Source organism: Macaca nemestrina, chromosome 1, assembly GCF_043159975.1.
Source record: "Macaca nemestrina isolate mMacNem1 chromosome 1, mMacNem.hap1, whole genome shotgun sequence".
Lineage (NCBI taxonomy): Eukaryota > Metazoa > Chordata > Mammalia > Primates > Cercopithecidae > Macaca > Macaca nemestrina.
In genome coordinates this window covers 211,102,085-211,116,049 of record NC_092125.1, presented here as the reverse complement: position 1 = coordinate 211,116,049, position 13,965 = coordinate 211,102,085, and positions in this window count along the sequence as shown.

The window sequence follows — 13,965 nt, the reverse complement described above, 5'->3', positions numbered from 1 at the left end:
AACCCCGTCTCTACTAAAAATACAAAACATTACCCGGGCGTGGTAGTGTGCGCCTGTAATCCCAGCTACTTGGGAGGCTGAGGCAGGAGAATCACTTGAACCCGAGAGGCAGAGGTTGCAGTGAGCTGAGATCATGCCACTGCTCTCCAGCCTGGGCAACAGAGCAAGACTGTCTAAAAAAAAAAAAAAAAAAAAAAGGCTGTACCCCAACCACCTTGGGCACATAATCTCAGGACCTCCTGAGGGCTGTGTCACGGGCCATTGGTGACTCACATTTAGCTAATATTTCTCTTCAAGTATTTTACAGAGTTTTGATTCTTTTGGTCGACATAGGTGTGAACCACCACTCCCAGCCATGACCTGGCTTTTATGTCAAACTTCTACCTGGCCTCTGTGGCAGGTATCAGATCTTCTCTGTGAACAATCTAGAAGATTTTCTATTGATTTTAGTTGATACAAAAGTTAAAACATATATTCCTTCTCAACATCAGATGAGGTTGCACATTGGGATTACTTGGGGAGCTCTTAAAAACCCCTGGTGTCTGGGTCCCACTGCAGAGATCCCCGAGGCGCAGCTTGGATGCCGCAACCTTTGGAGACTCCTTGGTGATTCCACTGTGTGGCTAAGGTTGAGAATCAGTGCCCCAGATCAGTGTGTGTCCCACTTACTTGTGTGTAGGAGCATCCTGGCGATTGCGTTACATGGTAGGTTCTGAGCCAGGGGGCCAGGGTGGGATCCGAGAGCCTACATTTCTAACAAGCTCCTACATGATGCTGAGGCTGGTGTAAGGACCACACTTTGAGGAGCGAGGCTCCTCTGCAACTCACGGATCACACCAGTCTCCACCTCATTATTTCAACAGAGCCTTGAATTACTATCTCCTTCTACTGATGCTCAGGGTCGGGGATGGATGGTGGCAAACCTTCTAGATCTTCTTCTGTAGCCCCTATAGCCAAAAATCTGAGTGATTTTGTCCAAACTCCACATTGTGTGGCTGGCAAAAGAGGCTCACAGAGGGAAAATCACTTACCAAGGTCACATAGCAAGTTTACTGACAACAACTGACCTGGACCCAGGTCTTTTTCATTGCACTTGGCTGCTTCGTTAATCTCTGCGGCTCAGAGCTGGCAGCCCACCTCTTGGACACAGACTGCCTGTTGACAATGTACCACATACGGTCCTTAGAGCCCCCTGTGCTATGTCCTCTGGTCTCCACAATCCCGGGAGGCAGCTTCTATTCTGTCTCCATTTCACATCCAAGGAAACTGATGCTCCGGAAAGGGAAGTCCCCAGGAAGTGGCAGGACTGGGATTGGACCCAGGAATCCTGTCGTTCCTAGACACTGACAAGACTCCTCGGTTGCTGTGAGGATTAAATGGGATGTGCTCATGAAGCAGGCAGCCCAGAGAGAGCCTGGCACCTAGTAAGGGCCCCATAAAGTTCAGCTTCCTACTATGACTCGGGTTTGTTTTGTTTTGTTTTGTTTTGTTTTTTGAGACAAAGTCTCACTAACACTACCTAATATTAATCAGTCTGTGGGCAAGGACTGTGTCTTATTCAGGTTTATGTCCCCAGACCTAGCACTCCTGGGTTCTGCAGCCCTCGCCCCCAGGACACCACCCGCTCCCTGAGAACTCCTTCCTTGCTCCTAGCCCAGTTCCGAAGGCAGCCATTTTTCACTGCAGAGACCAGCCCTGCCCCTCCCAAATTTAACTAGACGGGAACCCACAGCGTGTCATACAGCACAGTGGCCCCAGGATGGCAGTAGATGCCCATGTGTAAGATCTCTGGCCCAGCCTGAGCCTCCTTTAAAGGGTAATTTACTTGCGTGTGTCTCTTCCTCCAGGCCCTTGTCCAGGGGCTTTCCATCCATGAACCAAGCTATTCCCCCACAGTATCCCCATAGGGAGGAATTATGCATCATCGTTTACAGACGAAAGATCATGTTCATCCTTTGCCCTTCATGGCTGCCTCCTACTCTTTGGGGAAAAATCAAAAACCTTATCTGCATGGTCTAAACCTATCCAGTAGATGTCCCTGTGAGTCAGGCTGCAAGAGTTCAAATTCCAGCTTCCCCACTTACTATCGGTGTGGCTTTGGTTGGATTTCTTGGCTTCTTTTGGACCTCAATGTGCTCATCCATAAAATGGAGTAATGAAGTAGAACCCACCTCCTTGCAGGAGGAGTGAGGATTGCATGAAATAATACACCCAAAATGTACAATCCAGCAGCAAGTGCTCAGCAAATGTTAGTCACTCTTATTACCATGAGTCTCATTGGCCTCTCCTCCTGGGAGAAAGTCGGGACCTTTAAGAAAGAAGAATGTGGGCCAGGCACGATGGTTCGTTCCTGTAATCCCAGCACTTTGGGAGGCCAAGGCAGGCGGATCACTGGAGATCAGGAGTTTGAGACCAGCCTGGCCAATATGGCGAAATCCCGTCTCTACTAAAAATACAAAAATTAGCCAGGCATGGTGGTGGGCGCTTGTAGTCCCAGCTACTTGGGAGGCTAAGGCTGGAAAATCATGAACCCAGGAGGCAGAGGTTGCAGTGAGCCGAGATCATGTCATTGCACTTCAGGCTGGGTGACAGCAAGATTCTGCTGAAAGAAAGAAAGAGAGAAAGAGAGAGAGAAGGAAGGAAGGAAGGAAGGAAGGAGCAAGCTGAAAAGACATCAAACCAAAGGGCAAATTAAACTTTAAAAAGGGTCAGGCATGGTGGCTCACGCCTGTAATCCCAGCACTTTGGGAGGCCAAGGTGGGTGGATCACGAGGTCAGGAGATGGAGACCATCCTGGCTAACACGGTGAAATCCCGTCTCTACTAAAAATATAAAAAATTAGCTGCGTGTGGTGGCACATGCCTGTAGTCTCAGCTACTCAGGAGGCTGAGGCAGGAGAATCGCTTGAACTCAGGAGGTGGAGGTTGCAGTGAGCCAAGATCGCGCCACTGCACTCCAGCCTGGGTGACAGAGTGAGATTCCATCTCAAAAAAAAAACTTTACAGCCGGGCGCGGTGGCTCAAGCCTGTAATCCCAGCACTTTGGGAGGCCGAGGCGGGCGGATCACAAGGTCAGGAGATCGAGACCACAGTGAAACCCCGTCTCTACTAAAAATACAAAAAATTAGCCGGGCGCGGTGGCGGGCGCCTGTAGTCCTAGCTACTCAGGAGGCTGAGGCAGGAGAATGGCGTGAACCCAGGAGGCGGAGCTTGCAGTGAGCCGAGATCGCGCCACTGCACTCCAGCCTGGGCAACAGCGTGAGACTCCGTCTCAAAAAAAAAAAAAAAAACTTTACAAAGGAAAATGTTCCTCCTAAAGGATATACGAAGATACTTAGCATTTTCAGCAATCAGGCTTTGATTGATTCATTGACTGATCCATTCATTCACTCGCTTACCCACTGAGTCACGAGTCATGCAACAAATGTTTACTGAAGATCTGCCATTGACTGGATCTTACTCTTGGGTGTGGGGCAAAGCAGATATAGTAACAAATACTCATTGTCAATGCATTTTTATTGAGCACCTACTCAGTGCTAGGCACTGTTCTAGGTGCTTCAGATATATCAGTGAGCAACACAAAGGTCCCTGACCTGGTAGAGCCCACCTTCTAGCAGGGGCAACAGGATAAATAAGTTAAATGCTGCATTACAAAGTGATACATGGCCAGGTAGAGTGGCTCATGCCTGTAATCTCAGCACTTTGGGAGGCTGAAGCAGGTGGATCGTTTGAGGCCAGGAGCTCCAGACCAGCCTAGGCAACATAGGGGAGACTCTGTCTCTATACAACATTTTTTAAAAAAAAACAAAATTAACCAGGCATGGTGGCGCATGCCTGTAGTCCCAGCTACTCAAGGAAGCTAATGAGCGAGTATCACTTGAGCCTGGGAGGTCGAGGCTGCAGTGAACCACGAGCACGCCACTGCAATCCAGCCAGGGTGGCAGAAGAAACCCTGTTTCCAAAAATAAAAATAAATTAAAAAAAAAAAAGAAAACAATATATGCCATGGTAAAATAAATAGAACTAGAGAAGAGGGGTAGATTAGAGTATTAAATTGGGTGGTCAGAATGGGCCTCATTGAGAAAGAAGCATTTAGCAAATCACCTAAGGGAAGTAGGAGAGTTAGCTATATGGACAACAGAGGAATAGTGTTCATGGTAGAGGCAACAGCCAGTGCTCAGGCCTTAGGGTGGAATGTGCCTGGTGTGTTAAAAGAATAGCAAGGAGGTCAGTGGCTGGAGCAGACTAAGCGACGGGCAAAGTAGTAGGTGAGGTAGGGAAGTAAGAAGTCAGGATGGTCACGTAGAACCTTCTAGGCCACAGGAAGAACTTTGGCTCGCCTCTGAGTGAGGTGGGAGCCTTTGCAGAGTTTTAAAGCAGAGGAGTAGCATGATCTGATTCACATTTTTTTTAAGGCAGAGTCTCACTCTGTTGCCCAGGCTGGAGTGTAGTGGTATGATCATAGCTCACTGTAGCCTCAAACACCTGGGTTCAAGGGATCCTCCCACCTCAGCCTCCCAAGACGCTGGGATTACAGGCCATGACTCATATTTTTATTTATTTTGTTTCCTTTTTCTTCTGAGCATGATCTTGCATTGTCATCCAGGCTGGAATGCAGTGGCGCAATCACAGCTCACTGCAGCTTCAACTTCCTGGGCTCAAGTGATCCTCCCACCTCAGCCTTCTGGGTAGCTGAGACTACTGGTGTGCACCATTTTGCCTGGCTAATTTTTTGATTATTTGTAGAGATGGAGTGTTGCTATGTTGCCCAGTCTGGTTTCAAACTCCTGGACTCAAGCCATTGTCCCACCTTGGCCTCCCAAAGTGCTGGGATTACAGGCATGAGCCACCACACCCAGTTGATTCTTTTTATTTTATCGTTTTTATTATTCTTTTTTTTTCTTTTTCTTTCTTTTTTTTTTTTTTTTTTTTTTTTTTGAGATGGAGTCTTGCTGTGTCACCCAGGCTGGAGTGCAGTGGCCCAATCTTGGCTCACTGCAACCTTCCCCTCCAGGTTCAAGCGATTCTCCTGCCTCAGCCTCCCAAGTAGATGGGATTACAGGCACACACCACCACAACTGGCTAATTTTTGTATTTTTAATAGAGATGAGATTTCACCATATTGGCCAGGCTAGTCTCGAGCTCCTGACCTCAGGTGATCCACCCGCTTCAACTTCCCAAAGTGCTGGGATTATAGGCATGAGCCACCATGCCCAGCTGACTTATTTTTAAAGGAGCACTCTGGTTCAAGGCCACCCCGGGCAGCATAGTGAGACCTCATTCTCTGCAAAAAATACAAAAATTATCCACGTGTGTTGGCATATGCCTGTCTCAAAAAATTTTTTTTAATTATTAAAAGAAAATAAAGGTGCACTCTGGCTTCAGTGCTGATAACTGACTAGAGGGCAGAAGTGGGAGTGGGGAGGCCAGTTGAGACTGCCACTCTTGTTCAGGCAAGGTATGGCGGTGGCTTGGACCTCAGCAGAGACAGTGGGAAAGTGTCAGATTCTGGATATACAGTTGTCCCTCTACCTCCCTGGGGATTGGTTTCAGGACCCCTCCACAGATGCTTAAGCCCTGATGTAAAATGACACAATATTTGCATATCACTGACACACATCCTCCTGTATACTTTAAATTATCTCTAGATTACTTATAACACCTAACGCAATGTAAATGCTATATACTTAATGGTTATACTGTGTTATTCAGGGAATAACGATGAGAAAAAAAAGTCTGGGCCAGGCGCACAGTGGCTCACGCCTATAATCCCAGGACTTTGGGATGCTGAGGCAGGTGGAGGTCAGGAGTTCAAGACCAGCCTGGCCAACATGGCGAAATCCCATCTCTACTGAAAATACAAAAATTAGCCAAGTGTGGTGGCAGGTGCTTGTAATCTCAGCTACTTGGGAGGCTGAGGCAGGAGAATCACTTGAACTCGGGAGGCAGAGGTTGCAGTGAGCCAAGATCAGGCCATGGCACTCTGGCCTGGGCGACAGAGCAAGACTCCGTCTCAAAAAAAAAAAAAAGAAAAGAAAATCATTGGCATTTAGATGCTATGTAAAACCATCACCAAGGTAGGGAGATGTAGAAAAGAAGGGACCTGAGGACAGAGCTCTAAGGTGCAAGAGATCTGGGCATTGAGTGAAGGCAAAAACCACAAGGTCATTGAGTGTGGGCTCAGAAAAGCCTTTACTGGAGAAACGCACAAACATTCGGTGGAAGCCGAATGAGGCATTGAGTTGTTCAACCGCTCATCATCGTTTGGAGAGAGGGGCAGGGAACAAGGGCACAGCGGGAAACACCATGGAGTGTGCTCCAGAAGGGGAACCCCACCTTGCTACTCTACTTTTTGTGTAAGCAAATGTGAGGTTAGTCTTGTAAGTAAAGAAAAACAGGTCCGAACTTAGACGCCGGGGAAATTGCTTGCAGTGCTGAGGACACCTGGAGCCCCTATGGGATGTAGAAGCCAGGTAGAGTCAATTCTGCTTTTGGGAAAGACGCCCTCTCTGGAATCCATCTGCTATCTGTTTACTAGGAGCCTGGAGTGAGCCCCCAGGGGCTTCCAATACAGAGCAACTTGGTTTTCCAAGGTTTATCCCCTTACCTGCAGGCTCATCAAACATAAGCACGCCCAACAGGAGTAGAAATCAACTGGGCTTATAATGGGATTTACAATGGTTGTTGGCAATGCTGGAGGAGACACTGCAGAAGGAGGGAGACCTGGAGTCATAGTACAAAGCCCACCATGGAGGCCTGAGCCACCTGGACATGGAGACCATGTGAAGTCTGAGGAAAGAGCCCAAGGCTCAGACAGAGGAGTAGCCTGGAGCCATGAGGCATGTTCCCATGGTAGCTTTGGGCTTCTGGACTTGGCCAAAGGTATTCATCGAGAAACAGCAGAGGATATTGTCCAATGCAGCTAGCTACTCTCCTGGTTGGCCAAAAAGAGTGCAAAGCTGTGTGGTTATCCAGCGTGACCTGAGTTCATGATAACTTCGCCAGTGAGAACCCTGGCTGTCCCTGTGGCAATTCCCTTCAGGATATCTGAGCCCATGTGGATTGTAGATTCTACCTATTATGGGAGGAAAATCTGCATAAAATGGTGAAATCTATGTACTGAATACCCAGGCATGTCTTGTCAAAAGCACCAGAGACTAGGACTGGGAACATTGCTGTGCCCACAGGTCTTGGGTTATCATGAGGGCTCATATGCAGGTGGTATTCTTTCCAAAGAGAAAGCAAGGAAGGACATATATCCAGAGTACAAATCAAGTCCTGGGGGATATATAGGACTGCTCAGTATTCTGCCAGTTCACCTCCACACCTTCCACGCAGGGGATGGGAATATGGTTGTGCCATTTACAGCTGTGGCCTGATTTCTCCCAACTGAATTCCCCCTGTGAACCAAAAATATCTGAGACAAGTCTCAATCAATTTAGAAAGTTTATTTTTCCAAGGTTAAGGATGCACCCATGACACAGCCTCAGGAGGTCCTGAAAACATGTGCCCAAGGTGGTCGGGGCACAGCTTGGTTTTATACATTTTAGGGAGACATGAGATATTAATCGATTATGTAAGATGTACGTTGGTTCAGTCCAGAAAAACAGGACAACTCAAAGCAGGGAGGGGGCTTCTAGGTCATAGGTAGATAAGAGACAAACAATTGCATTCTTTTGAGTTTCTGATTAGACTTTCACTGAATATACAATTTACTCTGAGAGGAGCATAGAGATACGGTCACTTATGCATTAGTCTGGCTTAGTTAAACAATAAGGCAAAGGAAGCAATCAGATATGCATTTGTCTAATGTGAGCAGAGGGATGACTTTGAGTTCTCTCTGTACTTTATTTACAAGGAATTTCCTTGTGGGCAAATAGTGAAGGAGGTATGCAGTTTTCTTTTTTTGCTGGCTGTTTGTTTGTTTTTTGAGACAGAGTCTCCCTCTGTTGCCCAGGCTGGAGTGCACTGGCACGACCTTGACTCACTGCAACCTTCACATACCAGGTTCAAGCAATTCTCCCTGCCTCAGCCTCCCAAGTAGCTGGGATTACAGGTGCCCACCATCACGTCTGGCTAATTTTTGTATTTTTAATAGAGATGGGGTTTCACCATGTTGGTCAGGCTGATCACTCACTCCTGACCTCAGGTGATCTGCCTGCCTCAGCCTCCCAAAGTGCTGGGATTACAGGTGTGAGCTACCGTGCCTGGCCATATGTAGCTTTTTAATCTTTGTAGGAATAGAATGGGAGGTGGGTTTGCCTAACAGTTCCCAGCTTGACTTTTTCCTTTGGCTTAGTGGTTTTGGGATCCCAAGATTTATTTTCCTTTCACACTCTAAAGCACAGCAGTTTGTGACAATGGCCAGCTAGGAGCAATTCCCCTGCCATGGTCAGAGAGTAAGACCAACAAGGTCTCCCATAGCTGGGTATGGATGACAGGGGTAGTGGTGGTGATATATTCAGTACTGTAGGTTTGTGGAATGGAGTCTGGCCTAGGCAGCTGCTACAGGCTGTTGAAGCTCTTCCTGTCCGAACCTGAAAGAGCAGGTGAGAGGTTATTTACTCTTCAACGCTGATCTGTTTCCTGATATTGCTTGCGTATGTTCTTGCTCCATCAGCTGAGGATGTCCCCAGAATCAGCCAAATGATCTGTACTTTTTCTTAGAGCACTGACCTCACGGGAATCCAGCAGTCACTAGTCTGCTCTCAAAGGCAATCCCTTGGGACTGAGGATGGTGGTTGCAGAGCAGAAGGAATCTGTTGCACAGGCATAGTGACCACAGCAATGTTCTCCATTTGCAGAGGAGATGGATGGTAGGAACACTGCCCTCCTCTAGGTAAAGACAGTGTCAGAGTTGCCTGCCTGCTGTGTATGTCCATCAAGTGCCCTTCAAAAAAGGAAAAAAAAAAAAAGACCCAAAGTCATGTCCACCAAGTTAGCCTCAGCTAGAGCAATGCGAACTTACCAACCAATGGTCAAAGTTAATGCTCAAAAAAGAAGGGGCAATTAGGGACAGAGGTTCTGGGGTCCTGGCACACTGAGTAGACTCTTCCCCCTCCCATGTGCCTGCAAAGAATGAAGAAGCAGTGGCTGATATAGCTGCTCCCTTAACCAGCCATACTAAAGTTTGATTTTACCCGCCACCTGCAAGTGGAAAGGAGAATTCCATGTTGAAATGTACTTCAGGGCCCACAGCTGTAAACAGCATTCTATTGTCAGATTGTGTCATACCAGGAAACTCTAACACATGACAAAGATAATCATCACAGTCTTAAGTTTGGATGCTATCGGCCGGGTGTGGTGGCTCACGCCTGTAATCCCAGCACTTTGGGAGGCTGAGGCAGCTGGATCACAGGGTCAGGAGTTTGAGACCAGCCTGGCCAACATGGTGAAATCTCGTCTCCACTAAAAATACAAAAATTAGCTGGGTGTGGTGGTGCATGCCTGTAATCCCAGCTACTCAGGAGGCTGAGGCAGGAGAATCGCTTGAAACCGGAAGGCGGAGGTTGCAGCGAGCCAAGATTGCACCCCTGCACTCCAGCCTGGGTGTAATAGTGAAACTCTGTCTCAAAAAAAAAAAAAAGAGTTTGGATGCTATCTGCTTGTTGGAAAAGAACAGCCACCTATATATCTATAGCGACCCCATGGTAATCAGAAGCCGTTGTAACCAACTATCAACTGAGAATTGGTCAGACAAGTTATTATGCCTAGTTCACCTTGAGCCACAGGCCAATGTTGCTGGCAAGTAATGCATTCTCCATGAGCACCAGCATCTTCTTTGTAGGTCAAATGAACCCTCATTGGGCCACCTCAGACCTCCATGGGGGTTTGGCTATTACAGCAGATCCAAACATGGATCTAGTGCACCAAAGGGGATGTGGCGCCCCATCATCTTAATCAGCTTTTTCATTACAGATGCTGTCTTCGAGATGCAGTGCCTTATTGTGGCTTGTGTGTATGTCACCTGCAGATTGAGTTTGTGACTGAATTGCTGTATTTGTTTCCATGGCAGGGATTATCATATAAATAACTGGGGTCTGTCATGTCCCCAGGGATCAGTCAATGATCTGTAAAGGAAACCTGAAAGAAGACGGTCATGTAGAGGGAGGCTCCCTGGGACCCAGCCAGCCCAAAACTTGCCTAAAGTGAACCTATAGGAGGAAGCTGGGGGAGTAACCACTTCAACCTCCTCCGTCCCTCCAATCTTTTTCTAGAGATCCCCTGTTGGCCAAACCCAACTGGAAGCCACAGTGCAAGGGAGCACAATGATGTAATTCATACAGATTGGCCCACTGGCAGGAGAAGCAGGGGAGGGATGGAGAGTGGACCTGGAACAGGAAGAAGAAAAAAGACACACAAGAGAGGGGTGTGACTCAAAATAGGAAGGTGAAGGGAGTCCTCGCTAAGAAGAAGTTATTCGAGCAAAGATCTGAAGGAGTGCAATAACCCGTCTGCTATGGCCTGAATGTGTCACCCAAAATTAGTGTGTTGGAAACTTAATCCTCAGTGCAATAGTTATCCAACACAGAAATACATAGCCTTCTGGGAGGTGGTTAGGTCATGAGGGCTCTGCCCTCAAGAATGGATTAATACCATCATGAAAGGGCTTGACAGAGGGAGTTTGTTCCCTTTTGCCCTTCCACCTTCTGCAATGTGAAGACACAGCATTCCTTCCTTCCAGAGGACACAGAGTTCAAGGTGCCATCTTGAAAGCAGACACTGGACCCTCACTAGACATTGAATCTGTGGTGCCTTGTTCTTAGACTTCCCAGCCTTCAGAACTGTGAGATATACATTTCTGTTCTTATAAATTACCCAGTCTGTCAAGGATTGCTTAAGTCCAGGAGTTTGAGGCCAGCCTGGGCAACATAGCAAGACCCCATCTCAAGAAAAAATATTACCCAATCTGTGGTATTTTGCTATAGCAGCATAAAATGGACTACGTCAGAAACTGGTAGCAGAGGAGTGCAGTGTTGCTATAATAAATACTTTAAAATATAGAAGCTTTGGAACTGGGTCATGGGTAGAGGCTGAAACAGTTTTTTTGTTGCTGGTTTTTTTGTTTTTGTTTTTGTTTTTGTTTGAGATGGAGTCTCACTTTGTCACCCAGACTGGAGTGCAATGGCACAATCTCGGTTCACTGCAACCTCAGCCTCCCGGGTTCAAGGGATTCTCTCACCTCAGCCTCCCAAGTGGCTGGGATTACAGGCGTACGCCCGGCTATTTTTTTTTTTTTTTTTTTTTTAGAGACAGAATTTTGCCATGTTGCCCAAGCTGGTCTTGAACTCCTTGACTCAAGTGATACCCCTGCCTCAGCCTCACAAAGTGCTGGGATTACAGGCATGAGCCACCACACTTGGCCTTTATTTACAGTTGACTCCAGATCTTTTCTTTTTTTCTTTTTTTTTTTTAGATGGAGTCTTGCTCTGTTGCCCAGACTGGAGTGCAGTGGCACGATCTTGGCTCACTGCAACTTTCACCTCCTGGGTTCAAGCTATTCTCCTGCCTCAGCCTCCCAAGTAGCTGGGATTACAGGCACCCACTACTACTCCTGGCTAATTTTTGTATTTTTGGTAGAGACGGAGTTTCGCCACGTTGGCCAGGCTGATCTCAAACTCCTGACCTCAAGTGATCCTCCCGCTGGCCTCCCAAAGTGCTGGGATTACAGGCGTGAGCCACCGCACCCAGCCTGAAACAATTTTGAAGTGAATGCTGGGAAAAGCTGTATTGCCATGGATGAAATATTGAGGGGATTCTGATGAGGAATCAGAAGAGTAGAGCCCCAGGGAAAGCCCCAGTCTTCTTAGAGATTGCCTAACTGGTACTGATCAGAATGCTGGTATACAGATGGACAGCAAAGGCCATTCTGATAAGATACCAGATGAAAATGAGGAGCAAGGTATTTGAAACAGAAGGAAAGTCCATCCTTGTTATAAAGTGACCAGGAGCGTGGCTGAATTGTATTAATGTCCTAGAACTTTATGGAAGGCAGAAGTTAAGAGTGTGAAAGGAAAATAAGTCTCAGAACTCCAAAATCACTAAGCCAAAGGGAAAAGTCAAGCTGGAAACTGCGATGACAAACCTGCCTCCCATTCTATTCCTAAATAAGATAGCTACAAAGATTAAAAAGCTGCATACCTCCCTCACAATTTGCCCACAAGGAAATTCCTTGGGAATGAAGGACAGACAGAACTCAAAGTCATCCCTCTGCTCACGTGAGACAGATGCATATCTGATAGCTTCCTTTGCCCTATTGTTTCATTAAGCCAGACTAAGGCATAAGTGACTATTCTTTTACCCTGCTCTCACAAGTAAATTGCAGAAACTCAAAACAATACAATCATTTGTCTCTGATCTACCTATAACCTAGAAGCCCCCTACCCACTTTGAGTTATCCTGCCTTTCCAGACTGAACCAACATACATGTTACCTATATTGATTGATGTCTCATGTCTCCCTAAACTGTATAAACCCAAGCTGTGCCCTCACCACGTTGGGCACATGTCATCAGGACCTCCTGAGGCTGTGTTACAGGTGAGTCCTTAACCTTGGCGAGATAAACTTTCTACATTGATTGAGACTTGTCTCAGATACTTTTTGGTTTACAAATTGGCAATCATGAAGGTATTCTGAATGGAGGTGGCCCTGACTTTTGACAAATCTCCTATGGGTGCTTCGTACCAGCTTAAGCTATCTTTATGGCTCAACCCAACAGGACAATTTGGTGAGGCCTGGGAGCTCCCCTCCTTCCAGGAAATTCCTGATCTCCCAAAATTTGGTTGAGATCTAAAGTTTATTTTGCTGTACAGCTCCTTTTCTGAAGTTTTACTTGCTTGCAACGAGGAAGGCAAGTTTTCTTGCTTCCATGACAATAGAAGGCAGGTAACTCTGGAGGTTAAGCTCGCTTCTAATAGGGAAGCTGAGTTTGAGTTTCTTCCTGCTTCTAGGATGGTAGAGAGCAGTCTTCAGCCTGAGACTCATTTCTAGGAAACTAGTTGAATTGGGTTTTTGTTTTTTGTGGGTTTTTTCTTTTTTTTTCTTTTGGCTTGGAAATTCCCCTTAATGACTAAAGGTTAAAATTGACAGCTAGGTATGGTGGCTCACATCTGCAATGCCAGCACTGTGGGAGGCCAAGGCAGGTAGATAGCTTGAGCCTAGGAGTTCAAGACCAGCCTGGTTAACATGGCAAAACCCTGCCTCTACAAAAAAAAAAAAAAAATACAAAAAATTAGCCAGGCATGGTGGCACACACCTATAGTTCCAGCTACTTGGGAGGCTGAGATGGGAGGATTACCTGAACCTGAGAAGTCAAGGCTGCAATGGGTCATGATCACACCATTGTACTCCAGCCTGGGTGATGGGAGTGAGACCCTGTCTCAAAAAGAAATAAAATTGACAATGGCTGGTCTTAATTTTTCCTTACCATTAGAATACTCAGTGATCATATTATTGGGTTTTTTTGTTGTTGTTCCAATCTTTGTCCCATCAGATTTTACCAATTCTCCTTAACTTGGCCAAATCCAAATGAGAATTCCAAATTATTGGGAACAAGGCCTCTGAGTTGGCTAAAATTTCCTCACAGCCACAGAAAGAAAAAAAACACCATATGTTTGGTTTCTATGTTTGCTTTTTGTCTTACTTTTCTTCCACCCTATTCCCTCTTTCCCTTCACCATCGTTGGTACCAAGAAAAAAATCTAGAGAGGGCTTCTAAAGACTTGAACTCCTCAAAGAACTCAAAACAAAAGCACCACTAATCCCTTTTTGGAGTGTTCTGTTTTCTTTGTGGAGTTTCAAGAGTCATGGGCAGATTCTTCTTAGGTCTAAAGCTCTGCTTTCCTGCATTGCATTACCTGACCTCTTTGGCTTTGGGGGGAGTACCAGAGATTACCTTGCACTGTGAGAGGATTTGATCTTGGCATGTGTAATGGTGGACCAGAGCTACCAAGTTAGGGGCGACTGAG